Here is a 10,999-nt window from a genome sequence, read left to right on the forward strand (position 1 = left end):
CCTACCGCAGCTGCCGCAGTTACCGGCGGCTGCTTCAAGCCTGTGCACTGCAGAAGCAGCATATATTGACCAGCTGCATCACTGCTGGATCCGCGTAGTAGCATAAAAAATATTAAATTAGCCTCGTTAGGTTTCTCGCGCATAAATGCCGCATTCGGAAACTGGCTAACAGGCATTGGGCCACGGTAGTAAAGCGCGAATTCTAGGAGTCGATAGGCACTGCCACTCAATGCACTTAATAGCATGCAAGTTACTGCGTTCATTCACCTGAACTTCAGGATAGTAGGCTGATAATTGCTCAAGGAAAAAAAAGACATGTAAATGCACACGTACTTATCACCTTGAGCCGGAGTGCACGGGGCGCCGACAGGTTCACTCGCCCCCAATGAATGCGTTTTTTATTAATAGCACACCATGTTTTAATGGCGCGTTTTATGACATTTAATATTTACTTGAAACTGTTTCTTGATATGACGACGTAATTATTTCATTCGAGTAGAAAGAAGTCTGGTAAGTTGTGTCAATCTTGCGCAGTCGCGTTGGTGTGCTTAGAATAGCGTACCTTAAGTGTGCTAAACGCCATATGCTTTTTCATTACATCATGCATGTGTCATGTTTCATGAGGTAATACATGATCGCGAAGCTTGTTTGGAAAGAAGCAGCCGCAGGCGTGCTACTAACAGACACGTGGCGAGATTGAGAGGTGACGCGGCATGAAAAGTGTTTTCGTTATTCATGCATGCGATATGTAACTAAACTTGGTGCAAATATGAAATTCCTACGCTAGTTTCAGTAATTCCTTTTATTTATAGCTATACCTGGTGCTGTTCTGGGTAATTATAATTAACACCGTCGTCAAGTCCCCCCAAGCTATAGGTCTAAAATAAATGAGTAGATAGTGCGCAGTTTTTTTTTATGCCAGCATGTACTTAAAGCCCTGTTCTGTATGATGACGCGATTAGTTCTTTTTCTATATTATCAGTACTTATGCATGCATAGTTACATGAAAACGTTTCTTACAAAAAATAACTAACACAATACTGCACGTGTAGGGAAAAAAATCGAGATTTATTACGCTCCTCAACGTCTCAGGAATAGTTTGCGACAAATGGAATCATTTGATTTTCATGCGAATTACGAAGGTGAGTGATCCAGTCGCAGAAAATGTGAGAGGTCAGAAAACGAACCTTAAAGTTTGTTCCCTCGTTTATGGCATCTTCGCTTTCGCTTTGGTCAAAGAAATGCGGCACTGAAATCAAAGAAATTACCTCACAATTTTTGACGACCACACTTCTAAAAAGCGTAATTTATAAATTTGTACTCAATATCTTGCTATAATTTTTCGTCACGAAACTAGACTTCAGGGCTAGGAAAGAAAATAATTCTAGAAATCAAAAATTTTCACCAAATCGACCAGCTTAACAAAAGGACAAGTCGGCCTGGCTGATGCGTGGTCATGCGGCTAAAAACAGCGCTGAGCGAGACAGGAGATCGGGGACACGACGCTGTCCCCACTTTTCGCGCAGCGCGACACGTACGTATGTCAGCAGACGATGAGCGCATGTCTGCTCCGACGAAACAACGCCAGCACTTCCCCTCACTGCTGTCCCGAAGTAAAATCATTCCGGCTGGTGCAGAGTGTCAAAACTTGTTTTATTCAATGCCTAGCGCATAAATAAACGGCAGGAACGCTTTCTACATGTTTACCACTAACCATATATACAATACACAGTGGCAAACTATTTCTCTTTATAGGCCGCACGTGGACAACGCGAGCTCGTGTACTTCGACAAATTACTAAGTTGGAAGGATCGACCATTGCTATGATTCGCAGAAACTGGAAACGCGCCTACAAGCCTTGAAAACCCGCGCTCAACACCTATCCGCGACGCCACTCCCCGACCTTTTGCCTACCACGAGCTCGCTAGCGACTGCAGCGCCACCTCGTTTGTTTACAAACATGCAGGAGGTCCATAGGTCATGTTCGATAGTGTAGCTTTTCCATTTAGTTTCTTCTTTCACTCCCTCCCTTATCCTTTCCCTTACGGCGCGGTTCAGGTGTCCAACGATATATGAGACAGATACTGCGCCATTTCCTTTCCCCCCAAAAAAACCGATTGAGCGTACGTGCACGTATTTTGTGTTTTAGTCGGTGGTATCGAAAATGCAAAAAGTAAAATGAAAATTAACACAAAAACGAAGGATGAAAAAAAAAAGGGGGGGGGGGGGGGGGGCTCTGTATTGCAGTTGTAGGCTAGGCTTAAAGTTGGCAGCTCTTTTTCTTTTTTGTTAGGTTATGCATCTTGTAAGTTAGCGTCGTGCAGTGTACTGTGCAGTCCTCAATGGCTTCACATGGCTGTATTCTGTGTGCTGATCAGATTGTGTCAGTAATGTTAGCTTGGTAAACCTGATAGCTTTGTTGTGGTGAGAAGTGATGTAGCTTATAGTGCTGTCTTGCTTTCAGTAGATGTGAAATGACTGCTGTGAGAGCTAACTTGTCAAAACATATTGGCCTGACCTGCTATTGACTGAGACACAGTCTTGTTTTGAATTGTTTCAGCACAGCTCAAGCTGCTTTCAGTGCATTATTTTGTACTGGCATCTAGGCTATAGCCATCGATTGGCAGTTATTCTCAAGATATACATACAGTTCTCAAGTACTGTTGGCATTTCATGTAGTTAAGACCTCTAGAATGCGTGTTAGAAGCATACATGACAGTTGGCTGGTAGTGAACATATTAGGCTGCATTTTATTTTATTGATAACATTCACTGAGCCTTGGTCTTTGCTGAATGCCTTCAGTTTCTGTCGGAACGTGTAATTTGTAGCTAGCAGATTACATGTCTGTCACCTCATTCACACAACTTGGACATATTGCACAGTATTCCATGCTAGTTTTTGGGAGGCCATTTCTAAGAAGTTATTGTATCTATTTATGGGCAGATCTTTCACTTATGACAGGCCAGAACAGCCTGTGCACAAGCTGGCTCACACTCTTGGTGCCGGTTGTTTAGCCTAACTTTACCCAAAAAGCAAGCTGGGACATCTATATAGAGCTACCAACTACATTTTGGTTTTACTGAAGTAGGTACTGTTTGAGATGACTTGTTCTGGGGAGGTGCTTGAGATGTGTTTTTATCGCTGGGGGAAATAAAGCTTTCGCTACCAGCCCATGCGTTCCTGAGTTGTACCCAACTGTAATTGGACATTGCATTTAGGTAAGATGCACTGTTTTGATTTCTCCCCTTTTAGCATCAGAATTCAACTGTGTCTGCAGAGGAACTTGTTGACGGCCGCAGCAAATTTAACCCACGCATGCGCAGCACATTCCTAGCATTTAAGGGTCTCCCTGTTTTGTGATAACACTACTAAATGCAGAGGTAAGGTGTTGTAAACATGCTTGAAACACTTGCTAAAAGAACTATTGTGGTTGTCTACCAGAGAGTGACCTATGAAGCAAAAATCCTCAGCATGGGGTATTTAGGCTCGCAAGAAAACAGTGCTGTGAAGAGTGATGTTATATTTTCACATATCCCTTGAACTTTTGCTTCTGTTAGCGGAGGTCAGATGTGTTTCAGAGTGAAATTTTGGTTGTGCAGCACTTTACAAATCTCAAACTACACTTTTGTTGACACAAAGCAGCCAGTGTTCCAATATGTTGGTTGGTTTAAGTCTTCAGTTTATTACAGATACCAAAGAACACAAAGGGTCACTTAATATGCCAAGCTACCATGCATTTTTTTTTCCCCAAAATTGTAAAAAGCCACATTATTTGTAGTGGAGGAACTGTTGCGAACGTTGATTTTGTTGATTTTATTTTCTTTCAGTTTGCTTGTGTAATTCAGCAGCTGCGGGGTTTGGGCTAGTTGGCTTGCATAATAGGATTCTAAAATGCTCAAAGAATGAAGACACAGAAAGATGACACACAGTTTGCATGCTTCCAACTGATTTTATTTGTGCGAGGAAGTGGCATTTATTTCTTGGCATAGACTTGCATACAAAGCTTGTACTAATGAGTGGTGACTAGTGAATTTTTCCTTTTTTTTGTCTTCTTTCCCTTTCTTGTCAAGGACCCCATGACCTCAACGAAAGATAAAGCATCTCTTTTTTGGAAAGCAGTATTGAAGGAACACTTATGCAGTCATTGCCAGCTCACGCTATTTCCACTCTTTCAACAATTTTTCATGTAATTTTATATTTGCTCTGATAGAGCACTTCGCATTTATAAAAGTCTTGAGTGGCAGGCACTATTACTCTTAAAAATTTTTCAGTGATTCTACATGTTACTTGGACATGCCCAATGAGAGGGCTCATCCAAACTGCTCATTCGTGTCACTGGGTGGGGGTGGCTAAGAATGCATGGCAAGGTGTTGCCCTATTCAGTTGTGAGCAGCAATTTTGAAAATTTTTTTGTAAATTATGAGGTTCACACACAGCTTTTAAATTTGACACAGACTCAAAAAGCTGCCTCTACAGATTTTTTTTGCTATATAACAGGGCTATCAAAATGATCACGTATCGTGATCTAACCAAAATTAGAGAGAACTTCCCCCCTCCACACAAATGCCCGACTAAAGAACAAGAGGTTACGTGGCATTGTCTACAGACAAGATCGATGCACACCGTATCACTCCTCGCGCACATTTACCCTGATCAATACAACCTGAACTGTAAACACTGCGGCCAACGAGCCAACTACGATCATATCCTATGGGATTGCAAAATAGAGCCACCTCTGGGTGACCTAGTTACCGATCCTTCTCTCGAGCGATGGGAGGCCGCGTTGGCTAGCTCTGACCCCAGAACGCAAGTTCTGGCGGTGAAGTGGGGTGACACAAAGTCGTCGAGGGCTATGTACTCTAGACAACGCGGTCTCTTAGCACCAAGCTCTTTCCGACGAATAAAATGTTTTACAATAAATAGGGGCCCTGACAGCTCAGGTACCCTCTGTTTCTGTTTTCCACGTTTTAGTTATGCTCACCTAACCTGTCATCTAAACATCGCCCTGATTGTTTGGTACATTTTCTGCAGGTCAAAGATACATTATAACGACCCCTTGTGTGCCCTTCCTGAAAGACCTTCATCAGCATAGCGTGTTGAGCTTGTTTGGGGCAGAAAACACCACGGTTACTTTAACTGGCCAAGCACCAACTTTGCTTAGTTTATGTGAAAGCCTGTGCCTGTAAGGTATGTTTGCTGCGACTTTCCTTCTGTCTTTGGTCTTTTCGAGCTCTTGCTAAGACAACAGGGCTTACCTTTTTTTTTTTTTAACAACTCCTTCAGCCACTGACAGAAGCTTGTGTTGCTGGTAGCCTATGTCTTGCAACTTTTTTTACTACAAAGGCACGCTTTCTTCATTTGCATGAGAGCAAGACAATTCACAGCATTTGTGAACTCTAAAAGAGCTATCTTGCAATAGATAAGGTTCGCATGCACAGAACTGAAGGATAAAGGCGTTTTTCTTTTTCTCGGAGGATAAATTCAGCTTGTGTGACCTTTTGAGGATTTTAACCTGATATCAAAAGCGTAGGTGCTCCTGTTCTTGTCATGCATTGCGACAGGTAGTAATAAACAGTCCAAAAACTACCTTAACACACCTTCGACAGCATCTTCAAGGCTGAGAAAGGTGTTTGGCGACAAGCCCTTGGGCTTCCCCTTTTGTGCTTGGCTGGCGGAATCGTTGAGGAGGAAAACAAGGGAAGCCCTGTCTTATTGGCAACAGCTCGACAAGACCAAAGAGAGAAGCAAACTCATGGTTATACCTTATACGCACCGGCTTTTGCAAATCTAAGGAGAACAGGCAATGAGGTTAAAGTAAACATGGTGTTTTCTGCCCCAAATAAGTTGAGTGTACTGTGCAGTCAAAGCATTTCAGGAATGGCGAGTAAGGCTGCCTGCACAATCAGGCACCAGAAGCCATTTGTAAGATGCATGTACACATGGGGACATCTTTGACATGTGGAAAATATTATATTGGACACGCATGGGCAGTACCATTAATACTATCTTTTCATACACCATGTGTATTGATCCTAGGCATCGTTTGTGAAAAAAGGAAGTATCGGAATTGAAAAATACATTTTTAGTGTATCATGTATTTTAATGATACTTGATACTCAAAACAATAGTGTGCCACATATTTTGAGGCTGCTATGGGTCAGACTTTGGCCCGTGGCACTTGCTTAGCTGGTAGTTCACTAAAAAAAAAGGAATGGAGCAGAATTGGGCAGAAACGATGCCAATGCCATTGGCCCGGTCAGTCTTCTTTTTTCCTATATTCGTCATTTCACTGATAGACGACATATACGTTGCGTTTCTGCACACTCACTGACAGAAGGGACGTAGAAACAGGCTCACCATTGTGATAGAAACAACACTCCAACATCCTATTTCAAGTTGTGGTGGTTGCCAACAGATATGGAAGACTTTTGTCATCATGCTCAGGAGCTTGCAGAACATATGTTGATGACTTTGTAAGTGCGATAAAGGTCACATACTTTACTACACTTGGGTCAATGGGGTCATCAGTACTGGAAGCGTCAAATGCATCAGCCTACGCATTCTCAAGAGGCGCTAGTGAAACTCGAATTTCTTAACTGTACCTCCAGGATCACCGAGTCGACGTGGCTATGCTTCACTCTTATTCGTTGATGAAATGCACCTTCACAGAACAGAACACCGCTACGTGTTAGGCTGCTCCTGTATATGAAGGCTTTTTTCATAGCATGGCCGCATCATGAGGCTTTTTCGGACCAGCGGTTTGAGCAAATGCTTTTACTTGATACTGTCAAGTTAAAGGTATAACATCCAAATAACAGTGATTAGCAAGATATGTTTTCCTAATGAAGCCTTCAGCCATTTTATTTTTAATGTTTCCCTCCTAGCTTTTAACACAGAATGTTCATCTTCAAACGTCTATTGAACACAGTACTCGAGAAATGGCAGTTCGGCCTTCCCAAACGCACGAGGCTTTCAACTTTTTTTGCATAGGGCAAAGGCACAAGCAACCTATACTCCGTTTCAAACATCATGTGCAACGCTGTCAAAGCTAGCGCTCTTGTTTGCTCTGCCTGCATCCGCGACCAAAAAGTAATGCGTTATTTCTGGTGAGCGAAACATACTAAATGCTTTGCATGTAGGCTTACCACATGACACATTTGTCATGATCTTGATTAAATGCACTCTTATTGCTGACAACACGCTGTCGCTTCCTCGTGCCATAGACCACTCGGGCACAGAACAAGCGCGGAGTAGCACGCCTCCCTTTATTTTCCCGTCCGGACTACATCCGTACCTTCAAAAACAGTGTGATGTATCGAATACACTAAGACTCCAGAAACCACGGAGAAAGCTTAGCTAATGATATTACCAGCTTTAAAATATTGGATTTCTTTGATGTATTGAATATCTGTATCGGAAATCAATTTTTATTCAGTATCTTGTGTCGGTATTGGAAATACAATTTTTTATGCTTTCGGGTATCGGTATCGAAGATACTTTTTCAAAGTACCATGCCCAGCCCTGATATTTAAACGAAAGGTAAGGTGAGCATTACTATAATGTGGAAAACAGAAAAAAGGAGGACACCTGAGTGTCGTAAGAGTAAGTGTGCCTGCCACCCTGAGTTTATTTATTTATTATTTATTTATTGCAATACCCACAGCGCCACAAGTAGGATTACAGTGGGGGGGAATAACACATCACGCAAATGAACAAAGGTAACAATGTGCTACACATACAATGCAACCACGAACGTAACATCATTACAGCCCAACCACAGTATTCAGAGATTAAGAGAATAAATCGCATGACGCAATTAACACCTCTTCAGAAAGCCTATTCCAATCTCTTATAGATCTTGTGAAAAAAACATACTTGTACATTTCTGATTTACAGTTAATTTCCTTCACTTTTAATGGATGGCCACAGTGTAACGAAACATAGTTTGGTGCATGGATATACATGTCGTGGTTTATGCCAGTTTTACAATATTAAATACTATGAAAAAATTTTAACCTCAAACAGTATCTGCGTCTTTCTAGCATCCGCCATCCCAGCGAGTTTTTTTGCACATGAAACGCTAAAGTTCCTGGTATAATTATTATAGACTTATCGAATACCCAAATTTTGTACCCTCTCTAGTTTATCTGTATCTATTTTATGCCAAGGGTCCCTACTGTACAAGCATATACGAGAACCAAGCGAACATTAGTCTTGAAAAGCAACTCTTTTGCTTCTAAAGAGTGTTGTTTGATGTTACGCCTTAAATAACCAAGAACGCGACACGCCTTTCCTGCTGCCTAGTCGACATGTCGTCTTCAACTTAAGGTTATGCATATGCCGAGATATTTGTGCCCTGATACTGAAGAAGAGAGTGTGTCCCATTAATCGTATAAGAGAATTCATGTGGTTTTTTCTTTTTTGTGACTCACATATACACAAATTTTTGCAAGTTAATAAACATCCCCCATTTCTTACACCATTCAGACACCCTATTCAAATCATCCTGTAACACCACACAGTAATTTGGGCTGTCAATGACGCTATGCAATACACAGTCGTCTACTAACAGACGACTGTGGATATGAAGTGCTCTTTCAGAGGAAATGGAAAATTGCGAGAGAAATTGCTGAAACAGGGAAAACAGCGCAAACTTGTGATGATTGCATGAGTGCTCTTTCAATTGCTCTTTGAGAAAATTTTGGGGACACTTAAGCTTTACCTGTAAGGGCATGATGCGATAGTGTTAATGGGTCATTCCCATCAGTGACTTTACCTGCTCTCATTAGCGTATTACCTGGTCTTGTGCTCTACTGTTACCAGATCACATGGCACACCAATGTCAGGTGACACAAGCATACACTCGTTTGCGTGCACTCACCCCTCACTGGCATGCATTTTGCTACTCATGCATACACTTTGCATGTCTACACAATGTGGATAAAAAAATCACGTCAGCATCGTTATCGTAATTTGTGGCCTAATTAGGATTACAGTTTTGACGTTTGAAAGCAGTCTCATAGATGGTGTATTATGGTTTACGTATATGAGGAGAAAGGAGGTTCAAAGGCTATGATTTATATTTTCATTTTGCAACACAGTGTGGGCAAGTACTACATGTGATGTAAGCGAGCAGCAAATGGCATTTGTTGTTCATTTGCATCACATGGAAAATGTTCTTAGAGTTAGTGCACACAACCTTTGCAGGTTCCTTGCATATATGATAACTTAGAAAATATGTCCAGTTAATGCATTTTGGGTGATTACCCTGCTAATTTTGTTTACTGCATTGCTTATGAAAGGAAAAGCTTGCTACTGAGTTTTAAACATAATGTGATGTTAATGCACACTTGATAGTGCTGTCACAGGTTGGGGAACATTGTTAAACACCACAACGCAAATAAAATAGTGCACGTTAGCAACATCCACTACTTCCGTTTTGAACTAAGTTTTGAAAACTTGGATCTGTAAAGAGCAACTTAATTGCAAGTTAGAGAGATGTGAAGGAATTGTACACTCTAACAGAATCATCACAGCATAATGTGGTTAGATAGCATTCAAGGGCCTGGCTACACTAAACAAAAGAGATGGTAATGCAAGTGGTCACATCACAAATACTTTCGAAAGTTGGCATAGCAAATCCGCGGCGCGCTGATACCGACGCAGGCACATAAAATTAAAATCGTTACAACGTCTCGTGACCACATTCTTGAGCGTCGATGTTAGGATAATTACGACTACGAAATGTTGATTTGCTTACTCTTGCTGTAGAAAGTAAAAAAAAAAAGTAAGGCGCTCGTCGAACGCTTGTGCAGACCACGGTGGAGCGGATTCATTGGCGTTGCTAACATGCAGGTCGCGCTAGCTCGCCTCACGTTCCATCAGCTGTGCTCCGGCGCAGTTCTCCGATTGGTACGGGGGCTCATGGAAACATGCTGAAACAATTAAGACGCGGGATTTCGCGCATCCGTGACACTTTGCTGCGGTCGCTGTGGAAGAACGGAATGTACGCGTGAATGCTGCAACTTCGAAGCAATCGGAGCTCGAGGCGCGACTATCGTGAGATTCATGGAGCTCGTTGTCTTTTCAGAAACACAGGCGGTCCGTATTTCCGCGAATTTCTCCGACTTCGCTGGCTGCGGTACCTGGCAGTACTCCGAGAAAATTTCTAGCGCACTGCAATGGAGGAATGCGAGGAGTAGAGGTGATGGGAGGTGCTTCAAGTGGCGCCACCATCAGTTAAACGTAACATCTATCAGTCGTTGACAGTGAGGTTCGAGTCAACGTCAAAGCCTCATTTAGAGCACATTTTAAGCGAGCAATAAGCAAACATGGTGTTGAAGGAATTTTTTAATTAATAGCTCGAAGGTTGGAATAGTGGCTATGTCGTACCGCCAACAAGGATTCGTAGTGCGGGTAGAAAAATGTGGTTCTTTGACATTCCTGGCGATGCTCGTTGGAGCAGGATATGGGGTCCCTGTCGGTGGGATGGGCTGGCGAAACCGTGCTTAAGCATACTTACCTGGTGCCGGGGTTACCGTGATCAGCGAGGCGGTGCCTCCAGGGAGAGGCGCGGGCATTGCACTGCGCTCGTGCTGACCCCTGCCACTACCCCAAACTGGGGCAGATGGGGCATGCAATTTTTGGTAGTGGGGGACTGCGTTCGCGCTATCCCCCTTATTATACAATCGAAAAGCAGAACTCATTCATACACTGGTTGAGACATTACCTTTACAAACCACTTGAAGTAGGGTGGTTTCTGTTTGGGCTTGGTGATCACTAACTACTCTGGAGTTGTTATGACGTCAGCATTTTGTACTGGCTTGGCTGCGCCTGGTTATTTAGGTACGTCAGTTATATAACGTTCTCGACAAATGAATGGAGGGCATGCAATTTTTGGTGATTGAGGAGGGAAGCTCCGTTAGCGCTATCCGCCTTACTACGCAGTGCAATATCGGTGAATGCGAGCCTTCCTAGGCTGCTCTGTGATAAAAATTTA

The 10,999-nt window shown here is 42.6% G+C and overlaps 1 non-coding gene across 1 annotated transcript; it reads left to right on the forward strand.

Moving 5' to 3' along the window:
• The first annotated feature begins 10,514 nt into the window (after positions 1–10,514).
• LOC144102873 (U1 spliceosomal RNA) lies at positions 10,515–10,678 on the forward strand. The gene has a single exon (XR_013308252.1). It is a non-coding gene; the product is annotated as a U1 spliceosomal RNA (small nuclear RNA).
• Positions 10,679–10,999: the final 321 nt, after the last annotated feature.

The sequence above is a fragment of the Amblyomma americanum genome, chromosome 8, assembly GCF_052857255.1.
Source record: "Amblyomma americanum isolate KBUSLIRL-KWMA chromosome 8, ASM5285725v1, whole genome shotgun sequence".
Taxonomy (NCBI): Eukaryota; Metazoa; Arthropoda; class Arachnida; order Ixodida; family Ixodidae; genus Amblyomma; species Amblyomma americanum.